At 42.7% G+C, this 27,679-nt stretch overlaps 1 protein-coding gene across 1 annotated transcript in view; it reads left to right on the forward strand.

The window, feature by feature from the left end:
• The first annotated feature begins 606 nt into the window (after positions 1-606).
• The window catches only part of LOC126106577 (15-hydroxyprostaglandin dehydrogenase [NAD(+)]-like), an 83,249-nt gene continuing 56,176 nt past the window's right edge, over positions 607-27,679 (forward strand). Inside the window, exon 1 of the mRNA XM_049912920.1 lies at positions 607-648. The gene's annotated coding sequence lies outside the window, so the exon portion shown is untranslated. The remainder of the gene's footprint in view (positions 649-27,679) is intronic.

Consider the following 27,679-nt stretch of genomic DNA (forward strand, 5'->3'; position numbering starts at 1 on the left):
CAGGGATGGTGGATTTTGTTTAAATGTTGCTTGGAATCCGGCTCTGTCTCCCATAAAAAAACCGAGGGACAGAATTAGTGCTACCTCACCTGTTGATTAGTCACTATCGATATTTCTGGTGTTGGTCATCTTTGTTTGTGTTGACACTTGTTCTCTGTGTGTGGTATGTTCCTTGTTTCTCCTCTGTGAACCGAGGTATTAAATTACCTTGCACATTTCTTCCTCGTTGCATTTGTGCCTTGAGAATGGCAGGGTGTGCTACTGTCGGAATATCGGCGGTGGTCGTCGACGACGTCACCCGTCAGCAAACCCGTAAGTTGTTCGAATCTTCTATCCTGGTCTACCGCATCGAGTAGGTGGTCGTAAGGTTTTGCCGCTTCAGTCTACCTGTTGACGTGCACCTGCTGTTTCCAATACATCTAGCGTGAGTAGAGCGCGCTGTGTTTATCAGCTGATCGGAGCCGCCAGGAGGGCCTTCGCCTGGCCGCTCCGGCTTAAGTAAACCCAGATCGGTGTCATAACGCCGTGAGTCAGCTATCAGCTGCCGGAAGTCGCGACCTTGCACCCTGTGCGCATGCGCCGTGGCTGCCTCCACTCAAATCCTTCACAGTCTGCAAGCGACGCACCGACGCGCAGCATCGCTGAGAGGTACGTCTGGCAAGGTTCTCTCGTTTCACGTTTACAGGCCTCTTGTTTACGCTCTCTGAGGGGGCATAGGGTTGGCAGTTGTCAAGTCTTCTGGTCGTTGGCCTCTCCCATATCGGAATGTTCGTCGCAGAGTAGCACTTACACCCTTCGTTATTCATTCACTCACTCAAATTGCTCCTCACATTGAAACGTCCCTTTAGAAAAATTAATGAATGACTGTGCTGATAAACCTCTTACGAATCCTAAGGAAATGAAATTCGAAAACAAAGGAAGTTAGTTACAGTTCGCTTGTTCGCCCACTGCTTGAATACTGATCAGCACTGTGGGATCCGTACCAGATAGGGTTGATAGAAGAGATAGAGAAGATCCAACGGAGAGCAGCGCGCTTCGTTACAGGATCATTTAGTAATCGCGAAAGCGTTACGGAGATGATAGATAAACTCCAGTGTAAGACTCTGCAGGAGAGTCGCTCAGTAGCTCGGTACGGGCTTTTGTTGAAGTTTCGAGAACATACCTTGACCGAGGAGTCAAGCAGTATGTTGCTCCCTCCTACGTATATCTCGCGAAGAGACCATGAGGATAAAATCAGAGAGATTAGAGCCCACACAGAGGCATACCGACAATCCTTCTTTCCACGAACAATACGAGACTGGAATAGAAGGGAGAACCTATAGAGGTACTCAAGGTACCCTCTGCCACACACCGTCAGGTGGCTTGCGGAGTATGGATGTAGATGTAGATGTAGACGTACGTTATTTGATTTTCAAACAGCTGGGCAGAACTGAACGTACTCAGACGTTTCTCTCTTTACTTATTCTGATCACTACTAAACTGACACACAATATTTTTAGTGGAACGCGATCTGACTTTCAATAATCCCTACAAAAGAATGGCCCTGACTAACAACCTATACCTTTCATGAATCACTTACCTCACAAAAATCTTCATTACTCGAACTACTGCAATACAGCGAGCGACACTACTGCCAGCTACATAAAAGATTCTTACTACTGAAGGCGCTAACTACTGATGGGCATAGTCAGCAAATGAAAGATTTTGATAGAGAACGAACAATGTATTTACCTTAATAATGTTCAAAAGTGACCCACATCCACCACTGCTGGCGGCTCACTTCCAACTGCGCAACGCTAAGCGCTGTTCACATCCAACTGCCCAACACTACAATAGCAAATATTCCAACAATGCCAACCAGCACAGCCAGTGATTTTCATACAGAGCGCTAGGTGACGTTACCAACATAAAAACCTAAACAGCCTACTTACATTACAACAAGATGAAGAGCCCCCAGGGACGTGGAACTAATCAAGATCTGCGATAGAAAAAGCAAACCAAATCGTAGCAACTTAACCCATCGGCTTATACTGCCGGCTCGAAGCCCGCCGATGGTTTCTAGTCTGTTATTGCATTACCGCCTGAGACGGTCCGAGCATACTATAGCTTCTGCTTAGTATTCCTTTTTCTCTGTTAACAGATGGCATTACGTGTTATATACAATTAGAAAGCTGAGAAATCGATCTGGTTAGTGGTGTATAACTCATTCGATTTCTTCCTATATTTTGCGAGGCATAAGCAATCGTTTCACGGTTCTGTTAGGTTTATCCCCCGTCCGGTCTAATCCCGTCCAGAAATCACCGTCTACAGATTCTGCAGTCTGCAAAGCAAGGAACAAGAAACGTGATACACGGCATGAATGTGACGAGTGTCTAGTGGTATTACACATGCCTGTATTTTTTCGGATATACCTTACCAACAAAAACTTCTACAACCGTATTATCTTCTCTCCTCATAACTTCAATAATTAGTAAGTACAGATTTGTAAAGAATTCCTGTCAAAAAGTTATATAATTCTGAGAAAAGTGTCTACGACGAAATACGCTGATTTTCGTAAATTAAAATAGTAAATATGTGAACGGCTATGGGGAAAAATATTAATAAGTGAATGGGTTAATAACGATCGTGTGATACCCAATTCGCTCTGACCGTTCACAAAACACAGAACGCAACAGATATTGGCGCCAAAGTGGTTGCCGTATTCCTACCAGAAGGCATTCGATATAATTCCGAGTGGGCGAATGTGAGCGAGCGCAAATGGAACACATCTTCTCCTTCTTAATCGAGAGAAATCATCATACGTAAAAGTAATTTCGAGTTTACCCTAAGCGAATGTTGCAGTACTGTTACTTATCAGAATACATTTTTTTAAAATGTTCAGATATGTTTGAAATCCTATGGGACTTAACTGCTAAGGTCATCAGTCCCTAAGCTTACACACTACTTAACCTAAAGTATCCTACGGACGAACACACCCAAGTCCGAGGGAGGACTCGAACCTCCGCCGGGACCAGCTGCACAGTCAATGAGCGCAGCGCAGAATACATTTAAATGGCGCGCTGGATAACGTCGGAATCTCCGTAACACATGTCGCTGATGGTGGTGTTCTACACAGAGAAATCGCAAGGCTAGAAAATTGTAGCGAAATGCAGAAAGAGCTGTCGCGGAACGTCGCTTGTTACAGAATTTAGCTGTGATCCGCTACATATAGGGTGACAATTACTGAACTACACTACTGGCCATTAAAATTGCTACACCACGAAGATGACGTGCTACAGACGTGAAATTTAACCGACAGGAAGGAGATGCTGTGATATGCAAATGATTAGCTTTTCAGAGCATTCACACAAGGTTGGCGCCGATGGCGACACCTACAACGTGCTGACATGAGGAAAGTTTCCAACCGATTTCTCATACACAAACAGCAGTTGACCGGCGTTGCCTGGTGAAACGCTGTTGTGATGCCCCGTGTAAGGAGAAGAAATGCGTACCATCACGTTTCCGACTTTGATAAAAGCGGATTGTAGCCTATCTCGATTGCGGTTTATCGTATCGCGACATTGCTGCTCGGGTTGGTCGAGATCCAACGACTGTTAGCAGAATATGGAATCGGTGGGTTCAGGAGGGTAATACGGAACGCCGTGCTGGATCCCAGCGGCCTCGTATCACTAGCAGTCGAGATGACAGGCATCTTACCCGCATGGCTGTAACGGATCGTGCAGCCACATCACGATCGCTGAGACAACAGATGGGGACGTTTGCAAGACAACAACCATCTGCACGAAAAGTTCGACGACGTTTGCAGCAGCATGGACTATCAGCTCGGAGACTATGGCTGCGGTTACCCTTGACGCTGCATCACAGACAGGAGCGCCTGCGATGGTGTACTCAGCGACGAACCTGGGCAAAAATCATTTTTTCGGATGAATCCAGGTTCTGTTTACAGCATCATGATGGTCGCATCCGTGTTTGGCGACATCGCGGTGAACGCACTTTGGAAGCCTCTATTCGTCATCGGCATACTGGCGTATCACCCGGCGTGATGGTATGGGGTGCCGTTGGTTACACGTCTCGGTCACCTCTTGTTCCCACTGACGGCACTTTGAACAGTGAATGTTTCATTTCAGATGTGTTACGACCCGCGGCTCTGCCCTTCATTCGATCCCTGCGAAACCCTACATTTCAGCAGGATAATGCACGACCGCATGTTGCAGATCCTGTATGGGCCTTTCTGGATACAGAAAATGTTCGACTGCTGCCCTGGCCAGCACATGCTCCAGATCTCTCACCAATTGAAAACGTCTGGTCAATGGCGGCCGAGCAACTGGCTCGTCACATTACGCCAGCCACTACTCTTGATGAACTGAGATATCGTGTTGAAGCTGCATGGGCAACTGTCTGTACCTGTACACTCCATCCAAGTTTTGTTTGACTCAATGCCCAGGCGTATCAAGGCCGTTATTACGGCCAGAGGTGGTTGTTCTGGGTACTGATTTCTCAAGATCGATGCACCCAAATTGCGTGAAAATGTAATCACATGTCAGTTCTAGTATAATATATTTGTCGAATGAATACCCGTTTATGATCTGCACTTCTTCTTGGTGTAGCAATTTTAATGGCCAGTAGTGTAATAAAACAAAAAGTAAACACAAAGCTGAAGTGTGAAGCTTGCCATCGATAGGAAGACGGCGACAAACATGTAATACGACATGTGATCAGGCAATGCAGCGATCCCAGATAACGACCGTAGCGCATGGATCGCTAGGCATGCTAACAAGGAGGACCCTACGAACGCCCCTTAACGAGCTGATTCGTGTTGGTAGTGTGTGTAGGGCGCCACCAGGACATCAACATATGCAAACAGGAAGACGCATCTCTCAGCCGTTTTCAAGAACATCTAGTTTGAAACTGTTTGACTTGCCTATACAGGGTGTCCCAGCTATCTTGTCCACCCAAAATATCTCTGGAACAATAATAGCTATTGGTAAACGACTTTCACCGGTATCAATGTAGGGCTGGGGCCCATGAATGTACATATTTGGAAACATTCTAAAACGAAAGCATATGTGTTTTTTAACACAAACTTATGTTTTTTTTAAATGGACGTCCTATATTTTTTCTTCAGCAATCCATAGCATGACAAAGCACATATACAATGGCGTTGATTGCATCCCAATATTCCCATTACATCCCGAGATATTAAGACGCGAAGTTGACGCTTGAAACACCCGACATGCGCTGCTAGCGCACGTCCTGAGGCTCAGGCGTGAACCCCATGCTGCCCGTAATCGCGATGTGATTGACATGCGTAATCACACCTCCATACTTATCAAGAGGTCCGAAACGAATAATACGGTCTGCTGCGCGATTACTGGCAGCATGGGGTTCACGCCTGAGCCTCAGGACGTGCGCTAGCTGCGCATGTCGGGTGTTTCAAGCGTCAACTTCGCGTCTTAATATCTCGGGATGTAATGGGAATATTGCGATGCAATCAACGCCATTGTGTATGTGCTTTGTCATGCTATGGATTGCTGAAGAAAAAATATAGGAGGTCCATTAAAAAAAAAACATAAGTTTGTGTTAAAAAACACATATGCTTTCGTTTTAGAATGTTTCCAAATATGTGTAATCATGGGCCCCAGCCCTACATTGATACCGGTGAAAGTCGTTTTCCAATAGCTGTTATTGTTCCAGAGATATTTCGGGTGGACAAGATAGCTGGGACACCCTGTATACCAAGTATGGTAGCAAATACTCAAGCACTTCGCAGCTGAGCGAATAAATCAAAGCTGAAGATGTACTGTTCCAGGGCAAAGTATACTTTCCCACCGCCTGGACAAACGCCGTAAACTGGATGAAGGGGATGGCCACGTTTTATCTGTATCGCGCCGATGACGAGAACTTCATAGACTTGAGGTACATACTGCAAGAGCAACATAATATCTTGCGGCGACACTTGAAATACAGAACATGTTTTTCCACTTAGTTTGGTTCGTTATTCACGGAAGGAACACATAGAAAATGTTGTGGGGAAGGCTAACCAAATGGTTCAAATGGCTCTGAGCGCTATGGGACTTAACATCTGAGGTCATCAGTCCCCTAGAACGTCGAACTACTTAAACCTAACTAACCTAAGGACATCACACACATCCATGCACGAGGCAGGATTCGAGCCTGCGACCGTAGCGGACGCGCGGTGCCGGACTGAAGCGCCTAGAACCGCTCGGCCACACCGGCCGGCTAAAGCTAACCAAAGACTGCGTTTTAATGGTAGGACACTTGAAAAATGTAACAGATCTACTAAGCAGACTGTCCTCTTTTAGAATACTGCTGCGAGGTGTGGGATCCTTACCAGATAGCACTGAAGGAGTACTTCGAAAAAGTTCAAAAAAGGGCAGCACGTTTTGTATTATCGCGAAATATGGGAGAGAGTGTCACAGAAATGATACAGTATATATATATATATATATATATATATATATATATATATATATATATATATAATGCAACGCCCTAAATGACTCATCGTCGTCCAGCCAAAACCGCTAAAGACAGAAACTTGAAATTTGGAGAGGGTGTTGTTTTCTTACACTGCAGGAATAGTTTAAGAATGCGTTTTCCGAAATTTCTTTCCTTAGAGGTGATATACATACGGGATGAAAAACTGTTTCGAAATATATCGCTACGAAGGCAATTTTGAAGTAGACCTATGGCAAAAGATTTTTGGTATCTCGGTCAGAAAGAAGGAAATACGTGTTTCAGCATTTTTGGAGATTTAGTCTCTATGGAGGCGAAATAGCGCGTGAAAGATTTTCTAATAATAAATCATTATCAAAGAACTATTAGATTATTTTCAAAGCTACATCTATGAAAATTTGTATTTAACTTCTCGGTTACAAATAAAAATTACAGCTTTCAATGTTTTTGAAAATTCAACCGCCACAGGGGGTGAAATAAGAGGCGAAATGTTTCATGAAAATATTTCGTTCTGAAAACATTTTTACTGCTAAATCTACGATAATTGGTATTTGGCTTCTTAGTTCCAAATGGTAAATATGTATTTCCCTGTTTCTGAAATTCAACCCTCAAGGGAGTCAAATTGCGTACGTTGATTTACTGACACATCACTGCTCAGTCCAAACCGTTAAGAATAGAAACTTGAAATTTCCAGAGGATGTGGATCTTATACTGTAGACATCGTTTAAGAAGGGATTGCTCGAAATTCCACTTCTAAGAGGGGTGAAATAAAGGATGAAAGGCCTTTTACAAATATGTAGCTACTGAGGCAATTAAGAAGATAGAACCACGAAAATTGGTATTGGGTTTCTCAATCAGAAATAAAAAAAAATACTTGTAGTGAGTGATTTCTCATAATCATTAATAAAGAACTACTTAAGCATTTTTAATGCTACAGTCATGAAAATTGGTGTTTGACTTCTAGGCTAGAAATAAAAAGAATGCATGTTTCAGTGTTTTTGGAAATTCAACCCCCAAGGGAGTTAGAGGATGAAAAGTTTTAGGAAATTATTTCATAATGAAAGCATTTTCAAAGCTAAATCTATGAAATAAAGAACGCTTATTCCACTATTTTTGGAAATTCAAACTCTAAGTGGATGAAACAAGGGATGAGAATATTTAAGAAAATATTTCGTTACAATAAAAAATTTTAAAGCTACATCTATGAAAACTGCTATGTAACTTCTCGGTTAGATATAAAGAAATATATGTGAGGCGACGAAAGTTCCTATGAAAATGTGACCACAAGAACACGAAAGGCATGGGTAACAAAAACCTTGGACTCCAGCTATAAGAATCGCTTTTTGGTCAGAAGGGAATTCGGAAAAGACCATGCTTCTACGACTTTAATACGAGTGAAAAGCGTAGAATATGTTGCGATTTGTGTACAACATAAAAATTCAATTACAGAAAAACAAAAAATCTATGCAGACCGTACAGTCGATGCGAGCGAAGCAGTGGGCGTTCAGCTATTCACTAAATTATTTTTCCCTCTTGTATTAAAATTTTATTAGTTTTATTGCCCTTCAAAGTGAACTAGGTGTTCCATTAAAATATCAGGATTCTCATAGAGTTCCGTCAGAAGAAAAATTTTGGAACGCCTGGCATTTTGACATGTTCACCCTGCATTGCTGGTAACTGAAGTCCGCAGACGGCACTAGACTGTGAATATTTGACAATGCTTGCCACTCGTTCTTGCGAAACGTCAGAAAAAAACTCAAAACGGCCGTCGGCCGAAGACCCAGAAGAGCGCCAGCATGCAATAAATCAAAAAGTTGAAACAAAAGCTTCATAGTACATAGTAAAGTATCACCATACGGCCTAATGCAGTTTTAGCTTACGACAGGTTAATTTCACATCGTAAACAAAAAAAGATAGCAAATGCTTCGAAAAAACTCGATTCTTCCTCAGTTATATTAAATAGCTACTTAACATTAAATTATGCGTCGATGTCTGGCAGATAATGATAGTAATATTAAATAGGAGACACGTCCTATTGCTCATCTATATTATATTTATGTAGTCACGAAACAGAATATTATAATTATTTAGTCACGAAAGAGCTTTCGGCTTCTTAGGCTATATTCAGGTGACAGCTGAATGTCGTAAACACAGAAAATAGAGCGAGACTTACACAGATATTATTTATAGAGACGATTCGAAAGGTACCAAAATGATCGCATGTTAAGTGCTTGGATGCGAAAGAATTACATTTTTTGTCACACGGAAATAGTTACATTAACTTAAATAGGAAAAGCAAAGTTTTTGGGGGGAGATACATTTAACAACTGATGAAGAGGTCACGCGGAAATAACTACATTAACTTAAACTGCAAACATAAAGTTTGTATGTGAAGATACATTTAACAACAGATGAAGAGATAAAATAGAATTTACACTTTATATCTAGTACTTATAACTGTTGTTGTTGTGGTCTTCAGTCAGGAGACTGATTTGATGCAGCTCTCCATGCTACTCTATCCTGTGCAAGCTTCTTCATCTCCCAATACCTACTGCAGCCTACATCGTTCTGAATCTGCTTAGATTATTCATCTCTTGGTCTCCCTCTACGGTTTTTACACTCCACGATGCCCTCCAGTACTAAATTGGTGATCCCTTGATGTCTCAGAACATGTCCTACCAACCGATCCCTTCTTCTGGTCAAGTTGTGCCACAAACTCCTCTTCTCCCCAATTCTATTCAATACCTCCTCATTAGTTATGTGATCTACCCATCTAATCTTCAGTATTCTTCTGTAGCATCACATTTCAAAAGCTTCTATTCTCTTCTTGTCCAAACTATTTATCGTCCATGTTTCACTTCCATACATGCTTACACTGCATACAAATACTTTCAGAAATGACTTCCTGACACTCAAATCTATACTTGATGTTAACAGATTTCTCTTCTTCAGAAACGCTTTCCTTGCCATTGCCAGTCTACATTTTATATCCACTCTACTTCGACCATCATCAGTTATTTTGCTCCTCAAATAGCGAAACTCCTTTACTACTTTAAGTGTCTCATTTCCTAATCTAATTCCCTCAGCATCACCCGACTTAATTCGAGTACATTTCATTACCCTTGTTTTGCTTTTGTTGATGCTCATCTTATACTCTCCTTTCAAGACACTGTCCATTCCGTTCAACTGTTCTTCCAAGTCCTTTGCTGTCTATGACAGAATTGTGGTTAGCACACTGGACTCGCATTCGGGAGGACGACGGTTCAATCCCATCTCCGGCCATCCTGATTTAGGTTTTCCGTGATTTCCCTAAATCGCTTCAGGCAAATGCCGGGATGGTTCCTTTGAAAGGGCACGGCCGATTTCCTTCCCCATCCTTCCCTCACCCGAGCTTGCGCTCCGTCTCTAATGACCTCGTTGTCGACGGGACGTTAAACACTAATATCCTCCTCCTCTTTTTATGACAGAATTACAATGTCATTGGCGAACCTCAAAGAAAACTTAATTTAACAGAGGTGGGAAAAGGAAATTGCGTTTGGGTATTTAATACCTCAAAGAAAACTTAATTTAACAGGGGGGGGGGAATAAATTGCGTTTGGGTATTTAATACTTAGCTGACATTCTGTGGCACATGTTAGTGAATTTCCAATACAGTCATCTTCCTGCATTTCTATACAGAATGTAAAACTTCACATTGCACACTCTAAGACTGATTTTTTGTGAAAAGATGGTAGGCAAAGGTTGACTCTTTTTGCCTTAAACCTCTGCTTCTCTCAGACGATCTTACAGCTCGCTTCCATTGATGGCTGCTGCTCTGCCCTGATTGATGATATACTATGGAGAAAGAAAATGCCCAAAATTACACCACGTCTGGGCGTTGGTCAACAGGAACGTGTCAGGAGGTACTAAAATTAGTGCATCATCCCATACATTGGCAGACTTTCAAATAACCTCGTGAAAAGTTTATTCTCGCAACTACCGATTTGCTTTTTATAATATCAACTGCAAATCAAGAATTTTATTCAGTAGTAATTACAAACTGTAGCTATTCGCACAGAGTTGTGGGTATACAATTACGTGTTAGAACTGTGGAAAAGCATAGTTAGGTCACTCTGGGAGAGCTGTGGAAATTATTTTATCTGGACATGACAAATTTGTCATAAATGGTACGAGGTGTGTGAGAAAAGTAAAGAGACTGACAACTCTTCGAGCAACCTGGGAACGCTGTGTTGTTCTGCTTGTGTAGACCGGTGTGTTCATCCTTTCCAGATGCTCAGTCGGAGGTTCAGCTCCATACAGTCATCACATTGTTCTTGAGAGCGCCTTCACTGATGTTCTGTTTTTGTCGTGTATTGCGAAAATGAAAGAGCAGAATTCAGAGCAACGTTATGCCACCAAGTTCTGTGTTAAACTTGCGGAATTCGCCAGTGTGACCATTGAAAAGCTGAAACAGGCCTATGGGGAACATTCCTTATCAAGAGCACAAAGTTTTTCGCTGGCACAAATCATTTTTTGCAAGGCCGACAACATGTTGAAGATGAACCTCGCTCAGGAGGTCTTAAACTGCAAAAACCCATGAAAACACCAGCGAGTGCTTTCTCTTGTGAGATCAGACCGACGTTTATCAATAGAGATGATAGGTGACCTGTTAAACACTTTCGCCGTACATCAAATTTCGACCTTAGATTTGCGCAAAGGTTTGTGCGAAAATGGTGCCGAAAAGCCTCACAACTGAGCAAAGGGCAATCGAAGAAATGTGTGCATTGATCTTCTTGATGGGACTGTCAATGACGATAAATGGTTGAATCTGGTGGTAACAGGTGATGAATCCTGGATTTTTGAGCACGTTTGTGAGATAAAACGTCAAATTGAGACTCCTCCTCGACCGAAAAAAGTTCGAATGAGAAAATCATAGTTCAAAACAAGGCTGATCTGCTTTTTTGACATTAGGGACCCGTGCATATAGAATTTGTTCCTCTAGGACAAACTGTGGACAAAAGTGTCCTTCAAAGGCTCAAGGAAAGAATAAATCGAGTGAGACCGGACATTGCAGACAAGTGGATGCTGCATCATTACAACGCCCCATGTCACACAGCCACTCCCATCGAGGAATATTTGACCTCAAAAGGCATTCCTGTTGCTCGACATCCCTCCAATTTAGTCATCTCAGTCGTTGTAACTTTTTTCTTTTCCCTAAATTGAAAAATGTTTTAAAAGGACCTCATTTTGGGACTCTGGAGAAGATTCAAAAGAATGTGATCTGCATGTGGAAGGCCCTATCAATTAAAATCTTTCGGTGCTGCTACCAAGACTGGAAAGAACGACTCCACCGGTGTATAGATGCCGAAGGGAACTAATCTGAGGGGACAATTCTGTTGTTTGAAAAACGTAAAAACTTTGGTAGGTAAAAACTCAATCTCATATCTTTTCACACACCTCGCATACCTCTTTTTCCAAATAAAAGAGCAGATCATAGGATTAGGAATAATCTTTATAAAGATTCGAAGTCACTATAGATCTGAAAGACTTCATTATCGAGCAACACACATTTTCAATAACTTGCAAGCACTCAAAATATATTTAGCTACTAATAAAGGTCTGTTTAAGGGATGCCGAAGGATTTATTTGTGATCTTCCCCTTCTACTTCACTGACAAATTTCTTCGTGTAAAAGCAATCCACCTACACACTATCACCGACATCAAAAAACCTCTGTGTTACGTAAAACCCGCTCCCTACACGTCTTAGAGCAGTAATGCGACCTGTGTACTTAAGATCTGTAACCCGCTTTCTGTTTGATAAGGTCTGTTTGCACATGCTTTCTGTTATCTGAGTCCGAGATCGGCTTCCATACAATGCTATGCCCCACACGCACGTTGTCAGAAATTTCTTTTTCAAAATGAGGCCTATGTTTGACACTAGTAAACTTTTGTAACGGCGACTGCCCTCTTTGTCTGTTTCTTACGTCCTCACTCCTTCGTCCAGTCTGCATTATTTTGCTTTCAAGGTAGCAGACCTTTTCGTTTCTACTTTGTGACCACCGATGTTGATGGTATAGTGCGAACTTTAGATGAAGGCCAACAGGCACATGCATATTTCTACATTCCCCCGTGCAGGCTGTGAAAGTAGGTACGAGCGTGTGGAATAAGTTCACAGATACGTGAGTGCCTCGTCGACTTCTTAAGTAATAGAACCCAGTACGTTATTCTCGACGGCGAGTGTTCATCAGAGTCAAGGTTACAGTCAGGAGTGCCCCAAGGAAGTTGTTGTGGTCTTCAGTCCTGAGACTGGTTTGATGCAGCTCTCCATGCTACTCTATCCTGTGCAAGCTTCTTCATCTCCCAGTACTTACTGCAACCTACATCCTTCTGCATCTGCTTAGTATATTCATCTCTTGTCTCCCTCTACGATTTTTACCCTCCACGCTGCCCTCCAATGCTAAATTTGTGATCCACTGATGCCTCAGAAAATGTCCTACCAACCAATCCCTTCTTCTAGTCAAGTTGTGCCACAAACTCCTCTTCTCCCCAATTCTATTCAATACCTCCTCAATAGTTATGTGATATACCCATCTAATCTTCAGTATTCTTCTGTAGCACCTCACCTCGAAAGCTTCTAATACCTTCTTGTCCAAACTATTTATCGTCCATGTTTCACTTCCATACATGGCTACACTCCATACAAATACTTTCAGAAACGACTTCCTGACTCTTAAATCTATACTCGATGTTAACAAATTTCACTTCTTCAGAAACGCTTTCCTTGTCATTGCCAGTCTACATTTTATATCCTCTCTACTTCGACCATCATCAGTTATTTTGCTCCCCAAATAGCAAAACTCTTTTACTACTTTAAGTGTCTCATTTCCTAATCTAATTCCCTCAGCGTCACCCGACTTAATTCGACTACATTCCATTATCCTCGTTTTGCTTTTGTTCATGTTCACTTTATACCCTCCTTTCAAGACACTGTCCATTCCGTTCAACTGCTCTTCCAAGTCCTTTGCTGTCTCTGATAGAATTACAATGTCATCGGCGAACCTCAACGTTTTTATTTCTGCTCCATTGATTTTAATACCTACACCGAATTTTTCTTTTGTTTCCATTACTGCTTGCTCAATATACAGATTGAATAACATCGGGGAGAGGCTACAACTCTGTCTCACTCCCTTCCCAACCACTGCTTCCCTTTCATGCCCCTCGACTCTTGTAACTGCCATCTGGTTTCTGTACAAATTGTAAATAGCCTTGCGCTCCCTGCATTTTACCCCTGCCAGCTTTAGAATTTGAAAGAGAGTATTCCAGTCAACACTGTCAAAAGCTTTCTCTAAGTCTACACCCAATGAAGTATGAAATTGGAAATTTGTGGTAAGATCTTATTGCACCATACTGCTGAGATCATTGGCCCCTAAGCTTACACAGTGTTAAATGTAAAGTAAACTAAGGTACGGCAAGGACGACACATACACCCATGCCCAAGGGAGGACTTGAACCTCCAAAAGGGCGGAGCCGCGCGGACCGTGACAAGGCGCCTGAGACCGCGCGGCTACCCCGCTCGGCAATGTAGTATGACAGGACCGGTGCTGTCCTCTACATACATAAACGATTTGGCGATCAGGGTGGGCAGCAGTCCCCGGTTGTTAGCTGATGATGCCGTGGTGCATGGTAGGGTGTCCAAGTTGAGTGACTGTAGGAAGATACAAGATGACAAACAAAATTTCCAGTTGACGTGGTGAATGGCAGTTAGCTCTTTCTTTCTTTCTTTCACTGGTGCCATGCCGCGCACTGACGCAGGGTCGACATTGTTAGGAACGGATTTGGCAATGTTAGTGGAAAGGGGTGGCCGGATGCCCTTCCTGCCACCACCCCGTACCCCCCGGGACGGATATAGTGTACCCCAGCTGTCTGCATCTAGTGTAATTAATGGGATAGTGCGAGCGTGTTCAGACGTCTGCAAGTCTTGTAACTGAGGCGGAACGTGGGGACCAGCCCGGTATTCACCTAGCGGGATGTGGAAAACCGCCTAAAAACCACATCCTGGCTGTCCGGTACACCGGCCCTTGTCGTTAATCCGCCGGGCGGATTCGATCCGGGGCCGGCGCGCCTACCCGGGTCCAGGAAGCAGCGCGTTAGCACTCTCGGCTACCATGGCGGGTATATGGCAGAAAAATCTGGAAAAATAAAGTTAATGCGGATGAGTAGGAAGAACAGACCTGTAGTTTTCATATACAGTATTACTAACGTGCTGCTTGACACAGTCAATTCGTTCAAATATCTGGGCGTAATGTTGCAAGGCGATTTGAAATGGAAGGAGCATGTATGAACTGTGGTAGGGAAGGCGAATGGTCGACTACGTTTTGTTAGGAGAATTTAGGAAATAGTGACTCAACTGTAAAGAAGACACCATATAGGACGCTGGTGCGACCTATTCTTGAGTACTGTTAGAGTGTTTGGGGTCCGTACCAGGTCGGATTGATGGAAGCCATCGAAGAAATTCAGAGGTGGGCAGCTAGATTTGTTACCGGCAGATCCGAGCAACACGTGTTCCGGAGATGCTTCCGGAACTCGGGTGGGAGTCTCTGGAGGAAAGGCGACGGTTCTTTTCGATGAACGCCATTGAGAAAATTTAGAGAACCAGCATTTGAATCTGACTCCCGAACGATTCTACTGCTGCCACCACACATTGCGCGTAAGTACCACGAGGATAAGATACAGGGTGTCCAGAAAAGGGCTCCCTGATTTCAAAATTAAATATCTCGAAAACAAAGATCGATAGAGGGATGCAGTAAACGGTTTGTTTATTGTGAAAGCTGTAAGAAGTTTATACAGCAGTTTGAAATAATAGTTACAAAAGCTGCTAACAGATGGCGCTGTACTCTGTACAGCTCATATCAGCATACATAAGTGAAATAATCGTATGAAAACAATCTTTGCAAACAATCACATCACAATGTTTTCAAAATGTTCACCATTGGCACTACAGAGGTGGCGCAAACGAAGAACTAAATTCGCCATCACATTGCGTAGTGTCTCAACCGAAATGGATTCACATGCCACAGAGATCGCCGATTCAAGCTCGTCCAGCGTGGCGGGATGCTTGGGGTAGACCATGTCTTTCACTGTGCCCCACAAAAAAAAGTCACAGGGAGTCAAATCTGGCGAATATGGAGGCCAATCCATGCCTGCACCAGTAAATTTGGGATATTTCAAAGCAATGACTCGATTCCCGAAGTATTCCTCAAGAAAGCGAAACACTTGTTCGGTCCGATGTGGTCGGGCTCCATCTTGCACAAACCATTCAGTACCTGGTCGAGCCTCTAACGCTTGCTGTGTGGCGACTAATTGTTCCAAAATTGCAACGTAACGTGCACCAGTGACCGTTTCTCGAATGAAAAAGGGCCAATTATGCCTCTGCTGCATACTGCAGCCCACACAGTAACTTTAGGAGAATACAGGGGTTTCGCTTCACACCAATATGGCTTTTCGGAACCCGAAAATCGCCAGTTCTGCTTATTCACGTATCCATTCAGGTGTAAGTGTGCTTCATCTGTAAACCAGATGCAGCCAACACAAATCCTTCACTATCAATCATTGTGAGCATCTGATTAGCAAAGGCAACCCTTTGTTGCACAGCTCGTACGGGTATGGCGTGGTGCGTTTGAATTTTGAATGGAAACATGTGTAGGCTCTTTCTCAGTATTTTCTGCGTGCTGGAACGCTTCAAACCAGTCTCAGATGCAATTCTACGGACGGATGACATTGGATTTCGCTGAATAATTCCAGAAACTGTGGGGTTATTTTGAGGTGTAACTGCGGTTTGCTTGCGGCCAACATGCCCCACTAGATCATCAGTTACGCTGCCTGTTCGTTGAAATTTTGCGAAGAGCGTACGAATGGTTTTCGCATCGGGTCCTTTTGGAACATTAAATCGTGCTTGAAAACTTCGCCTTGTTGCCGTAGGACTCTCTTCTAACCTGTGGTCCTCTAGCACCAGAAAAACGCGTTGTTCAATGGTGTACATGGTTTTAATCTCTTCCTTCGGTACGCTAACCCCCTTTCACGTTTCAATAGTGGAACTGATCGCTCTGGGCTTCGATCACTATTTATACTAGGTATTACGTATGGCGAATACAGCGCCATCTGTTAGCAGCTTTTGTAACTATTATTTCAAACTGCTGTATAAACTTCTTACAGCTTTCTCAATAAACATACCGTTTACTGCATTCCGCTATCGATCTTTGTTTTCGAGATATTTAATTTTGAAATCAGGGAGTACTTTTCTGGACACCCTGTATGAGAAATTGGGGGTCATACGGAGACAGTCGTTTCTCCCTCGCTCTGTCTGCGAATAGAATAGGAAAGGAGACGCCAAGTAGTGATACAGGGTGCCCTCCGCCACGCAACATACGATGACTTGTGGAGCATCTGCGTGGATGTAGATGGCTCAGCCTATATCCTGCGCTCTTTTTTCCTGAGAATGGCAATGTCATAGGCGTGTCTTAACACATATCTTTTCGAACCGAATTTTATTCCCGCTGCTTAACCTTTCTGTTATTTCCGTCAGTGATTCTTCGCAGTACAAGTTGAACAATAGCGGACAAAGATCGCATCCTATTACTTTTCTCTTGACATTTCTCGCCGAGAGAAGTATACAGGGTGTTACAAAACGGTAAGGCCAAACTGTCAAGAAACATTCCTCGCACACAAATAAAGAAAAGATGTTATGTGGACATGTGTCCAGAAACGCTTAATTTCCGTGTTAGAGTTCATTTTAGTTTCGTCAGTATGTACTGTACTTCCTCGATTCACCACCAGTTGGCCAAATTGAAGAAAGGTAATGTTGACTTTCGTGCTTGTGTTGACATACGACTCATTGTTCTACAGTACTAGCATTAAGCACATCAGTAAGTAGCATGAACAGGTTAGTGTTCATCACGAACGTGGTTTTGCAGTCAGAGCAATGTTTACAAATGCGGAGTTGGCAGATGCCCATTTGATGTATGGATTAGCACGGGGCAATAGCCGTGGCGCGGTACGTTTGTATCGAGACAGATTTCCAGAACGAAGGTGTCCCGACAGGAACACGTTCGAAGCAATTGATCGGCGTCTTAGGGAGCACGGAACATTCCAGCCTATGACTCGCGACTGGGGAAGATCTAGAACGACGAGGACACCTGCAATGGACGAGGCAATTCTTCGTGCAGTTGACGATAACCCTAGTGTCAGCGTCAGAGAAGTTGCTGCTGTACAAGGTAACGTTGACCACGTCACTGTATGGAGAGTGCTACGGGAGAACCAGTTGTTTCCGTACCATGTACAGCGTGTGCAGGCACTATCAGCAGCTGATGGCCCCCACGGGTACACTTCTGCGAATGGTTCATCCGACAATGTGTCAATCCTCATTTCAGTGCAAATGTTCTCTTTACGGATGAGGCTCCGTTCCAACGTAATCAAATTGTAAATTTTCACAATCGACATGTGTGGGCTGACGAGAATCCGCACGCAGTTGTGCAATCACGTCATCAACACAGATTTTCTGTGAACGTTTGGGCACACATTGTTGGTGATGTCTTGATTGGGCCCCATGTTCTTCCACCTACGCTCAATGGATCACGTTATCGTGATTTCATACGGGATACTCTACCTGTGCTACTAGAACATGTGCCTTTACAAGTACGACACAACAAGTGGTTCATGCACGGTGGAGCTCCTGCACATTTCAGTCGAAGGGTTCGTACGCTTCTCAACAACAGATTCGGTGACCGATGGATTGGTAGAGGCGGACCAATTCCATGGCCTCTACGCTCTCCTGATCTCAAATCTCTTGACTTTCATTCATGGGGGCATTTGAAAGCTCTTGTCTACGCAACCACGGTACCAAATGTAGAGACTCTTCGTGCTCGTATTGTGGACGGCCGTGATACTATACGCCATTCTCCAGGGCTGCATCAGCGCGTCAGGGATTCCATGCGACGGAGGGTGGATGCATGTATCCTCGCTAACGGAGGACATTTTGAACATTTCCTGTAACAATGAGTTTGAAGTCACGCTGGTACGTTCTGTTGCTGTGTGTTTCCATTCCATGACTAATGTGATTTAAAGAGAAGTAATAAAATGAGCTCTAACATGGAAAGTAAGCGTATCCGGACACATGTCCATATAACATATTTTCTTTGTTTGTGTGTGAGGAATGTTTCCTGGAAGTTTGGCCGTACCTTTTTGTAACACCCTGTATTTGTGTCAATTGCCTGAAACCCATCACCGATTCTGTCAAGAATCCACCTACAATGTATAAAACAGCTTCAAACTTCTGATAACTCTACCAATGAGATAACGTATGTTTGACGTTAAGCATGTAAAACTTTTATGGTTGTAGACGCAAAATCCAAATTATGTTCCTTTTATTAGTTTTGGATTATTCACTGCATGAGTTTACTGTGGGTAATTTGCGCACCTTTCTAAGAGAAGAAAGTTATCCGCGGGTCTAAAATTTTTATGACGTAATATCTCCCGCACTATGTGCCGCACAATGATATAATTTTACACGGTACATTCAGCGGTATGTGTGGATACTGAAAGCAAAATGTGTTCCTAATAGAGTTGTTAGGAAAGAAGTAACAAATTAAAAGCCGTTTCCAATGCTCGAGGTTTACTGCATGAACACCGAGAATGTAGTAAAGCGATAAGCTTTCTTCCTGTCATTGTTTTGTGAGGCGTGTCAGCCAGTAAAAGTTCCCAAGTCTGGACGCATGGACAGAAAACAGTCTATACCGACAGGTGTAGCCCAGTTAGTGATGCAGTTACAGCCATGCAGAAAACATCAGGTCGTAAAGTCTGTGACGTGTTTGTGGAAAGAGTAGGGAAAAAGCTATCAACACGCTGATGTATATTCATATTAAGGTACCACATATAAAAATATCTGGACTCGTACCCGTTGCACCCTGTACATCGGGTGTCCCAGGAATAGTCAGTATTCGAGGATATGACAGGAACGATCATTCAGGACCAAAAGGTCAGTAAACATACGCTCTAAAAGGCTACAAGAACTCGTTCAATAGAAAAGATGTGTTTCAGAGTGCCGAAAAATGGTTCAAATGGCTCTGAGCAAAATGCGACTTAACTTTTGAGGTCATTACTCGCCTACAACTTAGAACTACTTAAACCTAACTAACCTAAGGACATCACACACATCCATGCCCGAGGCAGGATTCGAACCTGCGACCGTAGCGGTAGCTCGGTTCCAGACTGTAGCGCCTAGAACCGCTCGGCCACTCCGGCCGGCCAGAGTGCCATGGTTACTAGCCGTTTTTTTCTTGTTTTGGTCCATACCACTTCTCAAAATGTGGAAAGCTAAGAAACTCGTTTCACATTAGCACTCTTAGCACGTAAGTCCGTGTTTACCAGATTTTTTCAAAAATGGCTCTGAGCACTATGCGACTTAACTTCTGAGGGCATCAGTCGCCTAGAACTTAGAACTAATTAAACCTAACTAACCTAAGGACATCACACACATCCGTACCCGAGGCAGGATTCGAACCTGCGACCGGAGCGGTCGCTCGGTTCCAGACTGTGGCGCCTTCAACGGCCAGCTACTAGATTTTTTGTTTAGATCATCGTTCCTGTTGTTTCCCTGAATACTGGCCATTCCTCCTTGGGCACCCTGTTTGTATCATGTTAAGCAATACCCTCATTACGCTGGTGTCGAATGCGAGTAGTAACATTTAAGAGATATGTGTGAGTACAGTACGAAAGGGATCTTATGTGTAGGTGACTGATCAGAGTTAGTTAGTAGTCGACGATTAAGTAGTGTGTCGAACACGTGTAAGGACGCGATCTACTTACCCTCCTGCATCTAGTACTTGCAACATATGACTGAAGCAAGCTAATACATGCAGATCATTTTAAAGGTGGTTTTTTTCCTTACAGGAACGTCGTTACCTTCTAGCTTAGAATATGCTACAGGAACCTGCAACAGATGCACGTTAAGTTGGCCTGTAATTCCCACTGTGCCTTGGAGAATGATTATACGTTCTAGACTCTAGAGACTCAACAACACGCTATACTTCCGGGTCGATCTCCTTGAACTACGCGAAACGTAGTTAACCAGAAAAAGCGACTACTAGGCCTCAAGGCGAATACATGAAGTCCACGGCATGTAGTTCTCAGAGATTGCCGCCGTATTCAGTCACCTCGACGACTTAAAATGTGTGTGATTTCTCTCTCCTTCTCTCTCTCTCTCGTACTTTTCAGTGGTTTTTCTGCTGACTTATTCGATATCGTGCGTTCCATTTGACATCTTTCCTTTCGGATTTTGTATGCACATTGAAGTTGTAAAACTCCCTCTTGTGGCATCACTGTTACCTCACATTTATGTTATCAGCATTACTCCTTATACATCGATGTCTACACGTATTTTCTGCTAAATACCGTGATGTGCGTGGCGGAGGGTACATTTTACTCCAGTAAACAAGGCGTGTTAAAAAATAACGAGAATCTTCGTTTCTCGGAAACAGTTTTACTTTCTCGTCTGCATCAATGTTATCCCACTCAAAATAGCTCCCATTAGATATCATACACTCATGTAAGCGCTCTTTGGAATGCTAATACAACAAAAAAGATGGGAAAATAAGAATGGAACGCAGTAACAAAGTGCTCGGATTAGAAAAGGTTCTCGTGCGGTAGCGTTCTCGCTTCCCACGCCCGGGTTCCCAGGTTCGATTCCCGGCGGGGTCAGGGATTTTCTCTGCCTCGTGATGGCTGGGTGTTGTGTGCTGTCCTTAGGTTAGTTAGGTTTAAGTAGTTATAAGTTCTAGGGGACTTATGACCACAGTAGTTGAGTCCCATAGTGCTCAGAGCCATTTGAACCATTTTTAGAAAAGGTTCAAGAGAGGGACGTAGTCCTTCACCCCCGTCGTCCATTCTATACATTGAGGAAGCTATGACGAAAATAAAAGGTGAGTCTTATGACTAGGATAAAAATTCAGGGCAAGGATATCAGTGTTAATATTCGCTGCTGATACTGCTGTCTTCAGCGAAACTGAGGAAAAATATGCAGGATCTGTTAAGTGGAATGAATAGCTTAAAGTGGACACACTATGGACTGAGAGTACACAAAAAATGCAAAAGTGCTGAGAAGTAGAAGACAGAAGATTAGTGACAGACTTAAGATCTCATCTGGGGGCCGCAAAGTAAACGAAGTTAAGGAAGTCTACTGCTTCAGAAACAAAATGCAAGGAGTACATAAAAAGCAGACTATTACAGGCAAACAGTACACTAAAATAACCGTACTAGTAGCAATTATCAGCCTCAGTTTGAGGAAGAAATTATGTGAAAATGTACGTTTGGAGCACAGCATTTTATGATAGCGAAACATGGACTGTGGGAAAACCTGAACAGAAGAGACTCGAAGCATTTAAGATGTGCTGCAGAAGCATGTTGAAAATTAGGTGGGTTGATAAGACAAATGAGGTGGTTTTCCGCAGATGTGCGATGAGAGGAAAATCTGGAAAACATTTACGAGAACTACTCTGGAACGTTACTTGACGGTCCATCTACGGTAGATGTTTACCTACTAGTTGTTTGGGCATGGATATGACGTCCTAGGACTGCTAGGTATACTATTTTTTAATAATTTAATCCGAATTTTAATTTATGAATGTTAATCTTTAACTTTTTTAAATTTCTTAATTGTTCAACGGAGTAGGTTAGAACTGTCATTTTACGTTAGATTTCAGATGCAACTGATATGGGGCTAATACACCGAAACCGTGGTAGTGTACAGCGACTTCTGTTGTGTATGGCTTGGGCCAATAAAAATATTTTACAAATGTGGCGGATTTCATTACCGTGAACATGTAGTAGAACAGTTGTGGGTGTCGCACAAATAAAAATTTAAATTTCATGTGATTGTTGTTCTACAAATAAATGCCGTTCCCGTGGGGAGGTTATTTTCTTCCTGTTTGTTGTGTTTTCTAAAGGTGTTACGTCGAAAACTTCATTTACATGTGGAAAGAAGCGTCGGACGGGTGTCATTTGCATCTGAATGTTTTCCTGTCGTAATGAATGGGCTTTCTGTGCTCTCCGCAGAGTCGTAACACCTGCTGTCTCAGCTTTTTCGAAAGACAAATGGGAACGCGAGAAGAATGTAGGGGAAAGTCTGGTGTGCCGTCAAGATTGCGATATCTGCAGTGTGTGTGTGTGTGTGTGTGTGTGTGTGTGTGTGTGTGTGTGTGCGTGCGTGCGTGTGTGTGTATAATGTGTATGGTAAATAGCCATCAGCTGCGAATGAATAGCATACTATAACGTTCGGTCTTACCAGATATCTCTATTGCAACTGTGCTGAAGTAAAAGTATGTTGTAGACTTTATAGAAATCCTAGTGAAACTAGATCTTGTGCGGGTACGAAATTTTCCAGAGATTTTGCAGCCAAAGTTTGTAAATAAATAATTTCGTTGAGTCGAAGTGAAATCTCGTGCTAATTTCGAATATAAATCAACAAGCCTTATTAGCAGAACTACGTGCATTTTTTTGTTATCCAGAATTATCGTTCATAACATGAAATTTTAATTATTATGTTAGAAGATTTATTAGCGGACAAGTCCTGTTTTGTGTATTTTATTATTTGCATGAGATATTCCGCCTGGTCTCCCTTCGAAGACGTACTTGAAGTCTTGAACGGCAAAGCAGTCAAAGGCGGCCAAATGTCACGTGCGCCGGCCGCGCTGTCAAGGAATACCAATGACCAGAAGTTTATATCAATAATGTACATATTTATCTATTGAAAAAATGCTTGTTATTCGTCACCCAGAAGGTCTGCTGAAAGACGATACTCATCATCTAATATGCGTAGTATTTAAAGGCACTATTTTTTTTGAATCATCAATCTTCTGACTAGTTTGATGCGGACCGTCACGAATTCCCCTCGTGTGCCAACCTCTTCACCTCAGAGTAGCTCTTGCAACCTGCGTCCTCAGTTATCTGCTGGATGTATTTCAATCTCTGTCTCTCTTCACAGTTTTTGCCCTCTACAGCTCCCTGTAATACAATGAAAATCATTCTCTGATGTCTTGACAGATGTCCTACCGTCCTGTCCTTTCTCCTTGTCAGTGTTTCCCACATATTACTTTCTACTCCGATTCTGCGCATAACCTCCTCATTCCCTACCTTATCAGTCCACCTAATTTTCAACGTTCGTTTGTAGTACCGCATCTCAAATGCTTCAATTTTCTTCTGTTCCGGTTACCCCACAATCCACATTTCACTACTGTTCTGTGCTCCAAACGAACATTCTAGGAAGTTTATTCCTCAAATTAAGGTCTGTGTTTGATATTAGTAGACTTCTCTTTGCCAGGAATGTCCTTTTTGTCAGTGTTAGTCTGCTTTTGATGTCCTCCTTGCTCCGAACTTCATGGGTTGTTTTGCTGCCATAATCAACTTGGTGACCATCAGCCCTAATGTTAAGTTTCTCACTGTTCTCATTTCTGTTGCTTTTCATTACTTTCGCCTTTCTTCGATTTTCTCTCCAGCCATATTCTGTACTCATTAGACTGTTCTTTCTATTCAGCACATCACGTAATTCTTCTTCACTTTCACTTAGGGTAGCAATGTTATCAGCGAATCGTATCAATTAGATTCTTTCACTTTGAATTTTAATCCCTCTACTGAAAATTTCTTTTACTTCCATCATTGCTTCTTCGATGTACAGATTGAACAGCAAGGGCGAAACACTACATCCCTGTGTTACAGCCTTTTTAATCCGATCACTTCGTTCTTGGCCATCCACTCTTATTATTCCAATTTGGCTCTTGTACATATTGTATACTAGCTGTCTCTCTCTCTGTAGCTTGTCCCTATTTCTCTCAGAATTTCGAACATCTTGCACCATTTTATATTTTCGTACGCTTTTGCCAGGCTGACAGATCGTATGAACGTGTCTTGATTTTTTTTAGTCTTGCTTCCATTATCAACCGCAACGTCAGAGTTACTTGTCTGGTGCCTTCACCCTTCCGAATCTAAACTGATCGTCATCCAACACATCTTCAATTTTCTTTTCCATTCTTCTGTATATAATTCTTGCCAGCAAGTTGGATGCATGAGCTATTAAGCTGATTGTGCCATAATTCTCGCACTTGTCAGCTCTTGCAGTCTTCGGAACTTTATGGATAATATTTTCCCGAAAGTCAGGTGGTATTTCGCCAGACCCATGCATTCTGCACACCAACTTGAATAGTCGTTTTGTTGCCACTTGAAACGTCACCTTAGAAAAATTAATGAATTACTGTGCTGATGAACCTCTACGTTATTTGATTTTAAAACAGCTGAGCAGAACTGAACGTACTCAGACATTTCTCTCTTTACTTATTCTGATCATCACTAAACTGACACACAATATTTTTAGCGCAACGCAATCTGACTTCCTATAATCCCTACAAAAGAATGGCCCTTACTAACAATAACCTATACCTTTCATGAATCACTTACCTCACAAAAATCTTCGTTACTCGAACTACTGCACTACAGCTGCCTGTAATCACAGTTCCTCAATTAGCACCACCCAGGAGGCACGTGTAGGGATTTTAAGGTTAAACCTACAAACGTGAGCAACGTTACTCGAAAGTTCCAGATAATCACTGGAAGCAACATAAGTAAGGAGCCGAAGCTGAACAACGGATTGCCTCAAGGATCAGTTCTGTCACCCTTACTGTTCAACCTATATCTATCTGATCTACCTGACACTTCGTCCAGAAAATACTTCTATGCCGATGACCTGGACCTAGCCGTAAAACATCAGGAAATGAAGAAAACAGAAGAGATTCTAGCCAATGACCTGTCTGCATTAGATAATTACTGCAAAATCTAGAGACTCCAACCCAGTGTGAGTAAAACAGAAGTGTGTTGCTTCCATCTGAATAACCGGTTGGCAAAAGTGAAACTGGACGTAAGCTTCAGAAGTAGAATTCTTCGTCATAATGTTGTTGTTGTTGTTGTGGTCTTCAGTCCTGAGACTGGTTTGATGCAGCTCTCCATGATACTCTATCCTGTGCAAGCTTCTTCATCTCCCAGTACCTACTGCAACCTACATCATTCTGAATCTGCTTGGTGTATTCATCTCTTGGCCTCCCTCTACGATTTTTACCCTCCACGCTGCCCTCCAATACTAAATTGGTGATCCCTTGATGTCTCAGAACATGTCCTACCAACCGATCCCTTCTTCTAGTCAAGTTGTGCCACAAGCTCCTCTTCTCCCCAATTCTTTTCAGTACCTCCTCATTAGTTATGTGATCTACCCATCTAATCTTCAGCATTCTTCTGTAGCACCACATTTCGAAAGCTACTATTCTCTTCTTGTCTTAACTATTTATAGTCCATGTTTCACTTCCATACATGGCCACACTCCATACAAATACTTTCAGAAACGACTTCCTGACGCTTAAATCAATACTCGATCTTAACAAATTTCTCTTCTTCAGAAACGCTTTCCTTGCCATTGCCAGTCTACATTTTATATCCCCTCTACTTCGACCATCATCAGTTATTTTGCTCCCCAAATAGCAAAACTCCTTTACTACCCTTAAGTGTCTCATTTCCTAATCTAATTCCCTCAGCGTCACCCTAATTAATTCGACTAAATTCCATTATCCTCGTTTTGCTTTTGTTGATGTTCATCTTATACCCTCCTTTCAAGACATTGTCCATTCCGTTCAACTGCTCTTCCAAGTCTTTTGCTGTCTCTGACAGAATTACAATGTCATCGGCGAACCTCAAAGTTTTTATTTCTTCTCCATGGAGGAGGAGGAGATTAGTGTTTAACGTCCCGTCGACATCGAGGTCATTAGAGACGGAGCACAAGCTCGGATTCGGGAAGAATGGGGAAGGAAATCGGCCGTGCCCTTTCGAAGGAACCATCCCAGCATTTGCCTGAAGTGCTCTAGGGAAATCACGGAAAACCTAAATCAGGATGGCCGGACGCGGGATTGAACCGTCGTCCTCCCGAATGCGAGTCCAGTGTGCTAACCACTGCGCCACCTCGCTCGGTTCTTCTCCATGGATTTTAATGCCTACTCCGAACATTTCTTTTGTTTCCTTTACTGCTTGCTCAATATAAAGATTGAATAACATCGGGGATAGGCTAAAACCCTGTCTCACTCCCTTCCCAACCACTGCTTCCCTTTCATGTCCCTCGAATTTTATAACTGCCATCTGGTTTTTGTACAAATTGTAAACAGCCTTTCGCTCCCTGTATTTTACCCCTGCCACCTTCAGAATTTGAAAGAGAGTATTCCAGTCAATATTGTCAAAAGCTTTCTCTAAGTCAACAAATGCTAGAAATGTAGGTTTGCGTTTCCTTAATCTAGCTTCTAAGATAAGCCGTAGGGTCAGTTTTGCCTCACGTGTTCGAATATTTCTACGGAATCTAAACTGATCTTCCCCAAGGTCAGCTTCTACTAGTTTTTCCTTTCGTCTGTAAGGTATTCGCGTTAGTGTTTTGCAGCCTTGACTTATTAAACTGATAGTTCGGTAATTTTCACATCTGTCAACACCTGATTTCTTTGGGATTGGGATTATTATATTCTTCTTGAAGTCTGAGGGTATTTCGCCTGTCTCGTACATCTTGCTCACCAGATGGTAGCGTTTTGTCAGGACTGGCTCTCCCAAGGCCGTCAGTAGTTCTAATGGAATGTTTTCTACTTCAGTGGCCTTGTTTCGACTCGGGTCTTTCAGTGCTCTGTCGAACTCTTCACGCAGTATCATATCTCCCATTTCATATTCATCTACATCCTCTTCCATTTCCATAATATTGTCCTCAAGTACATCGCCCTTGTATAGACCCCGTATATACTCCTTCCACCTTTCTGCTTTCCCTTCTTTGCTTAGAACTGGGTTTCCATCTGAGCTCTTGATATTCATACAAGTGGTTCTCTTTTCTCCAAAGGTCTCCTTAATTTTCCTGTAGGCAGTATCTATCTTACCCCTAGTGAGATAAGCCTCTACATCCTTACAATTGTCCTCTAGCCATCGCTGCTTAGCCATTTTGCACTGCCTGTCGATATCATTTTTGAGACGTTTGTATTCCTTTTCGCCTGCTTCATGTACTGCATTTTTGTATTTTCTCCTTTCATCAATTAAATTCAACATTTCTTCTGTTACCCAAGGATTTCTACTAGCTCTCGTCTTTTTACCTACTTGATCCTCTGCTGCCTTCAC

The sequence above is a fragment of the Schistocerca cancellata genome, chromosome 10 (assembly GCF_023864275.1).
Source record: "Schistocerca cancellata isolate TAMUIC-IGC-003103 chromosome 10, iqSchCanc2.1, whole genome shotgun sequence".
NCBI lineage: Eukaryota > Metazoa > Arthropoda > Insecta > Orthoptera > Acrididae > Schistocerca > Schistocerca cancellata.